The following is a 2,093-nucleotide window of genomic DNA, read 5'->3' on the forward strand; positions in this document are numbered from 1 at the left end:
ATATATGAGAATTAATAATCAAGCTTAGTGGAAATAAAAGCATGAACAACAATTAAGCAGATTGGGACTAATTAGATATTTTAACTTCGTAAGTTTTCTTTCTTGATTTGCCTTTTGTTTTGGTAGTTCAACGAGTTTATTCGATTTCTTAATTAGTTTTCCTATTTATTTAATTAATTTAAAAAAAATTGTATTGCTATCTTTATTATTTCCCGGGTTACTAGGCTTTTGAACTAGAGTGTTAATCATTATCAATCCCAGCCAACTTAGGTAATAATGTAAGCGCGTAGAGGTCTCCACAATATGCGCTATATAAGTCGACAAATTTATTATATTGTAAAATTGGTTGCTTTTCATTGTAATTGTAAATGTTATGTTTGCTGAATAAAGAATGAATGAACTAGTAATAAATAGTTTTCATTATGATTTTACATTCTGATGGGTGTCTTAATTTGCGGGTGAACGATGAATGCGATGTTTTATTTTTCTGCTCAGTCTATTTTCGTCGGATTTGTTCTTTTTTCTTGGTTACAATAGAATTGGTATAGTGTTATTATATATGGTTTATTTCCTTTTTAAGCATAGGCCTATATATCTCATTCACAAAAAGTCCCACTATATATTACGCTTCAATATTTACATCTGATATACATTAATAAATGAGGGCGCTGTTGCAAACTTTTCGTCTTTCTTATGGAAGCGTTGTCCATCCAAAGTGGCCTAGGGTGAAACATCACGGCCGGAGTGCTGTGCGTACGGTGAAGCACTAAAATGCGACCCTTAATTTCGTAAAATTTGTGTCGGTCGGGCGATTATGTCACTGTCATTCATCACCCCCACCATCATCGTCGTCATTGACGTCACTATCATCATTGTAATCATAAACGGTTTGTTGATGGTCATAACAAGATCTCAAATTTGTGGTGACAGTGGTGAATTGTTGCATCTTAACAATAACAAGGATCTCTCGAATCAAAGGTAAATCAATAAACACCAATCACCTGTGAGGAAAAGTCAGGATACTGAATATACCACAAACACTATTTTAATAAAGTTTCTACGAACTTCTACAATACTACTACAATGATTTTCCAAGCAAAATTACAATATACTAAATGCTATCGGTGACACTGTCTAACATTGATTCGCACATGCACAAATGTTGCCCGATCAGCTAATAGGATGCTTGGTTTAATTATTAGGTCATTCAAATACCTCGATAGTAATGGTTATATGTCTCTCTATAAGTCTAGAGTAAGACCTTCGCTTGAGTATGGGGGAAGCGCTTGGTCTCCCTTATACAAGAAAGATAGTGATTTGTTCTACTAGATTAGTAAGTGAATTGAGAGGGAAGGAATATGTGGATAGATTAAAAGAGCTAAATTTACCTACGCTATCTTATAGAAGGAAGAGAGCTGATTTTGTTCAAACATACAAGATATTGCATGATATGGATACCATTGACTCAAGCAATATTTTTGAATGCCCAACTAGAGGACATGATTATAAAGTAGAGCAAATACCAATGTTAGAAAAAATTCCTACTCAGTTAGAGTAGTGAATTATTGGAATGCGCTTCCGAATTATGTTGTGTCCGCAAAGACAGTAAATGCCTTTAAGTCGGTTCTGGAAAAAGGAAACTGGTCTGGCCCCGTATGTATCTGAAGAAATTCTCGGATGTATCAAGAGGGACAAACGAGCATAGGTCTCTAAGTCTCGAAGCATCAAGGTAAATCAAGGTAAGGCTAGTACTCAAAGCGGAATACGAAGTTTGTTTTATTAATCTGTTATAACATTTATACTATAAGCTTATATTGATAATGACAAGCGTTAAAATCCACCACAGCAACCATTTAAAAGTTACGAAGTATTACGAAGCCTGGGTACATCCATATGTTAAATGAAAAAGTTTCACAATACAAACAAAATAATTGACGTATAGAGGCCACTACTCTATACCTAACTATATCTGAATAATATACAGATGGGCCTACTCATCTAAAGGTAAGAAATGAAAAACATTATGGTAAACTAATCATTGAGCATAGCCTACTGTTGATCAGCCATTAAATATGTCTGACAAATATTTTAGG

The sequence above is a fragment of the Anneissia japonica genome, unplaced genomic scaffold (assembly GCF_011630105.1).
Source record: "Anneissia japonica isolate Jap-2015-1 unplaced genomic scaffold, ASM1163010v1 scaffold241_len727266_cov204, whole genome shotgun sequence".
Taxonomy (NCBI): Eukaryota; Metazoa; Echinodermata; class Crinoidea; order Comatulida; family Comatulidae; genus Anneissia; species Anneissia japonica.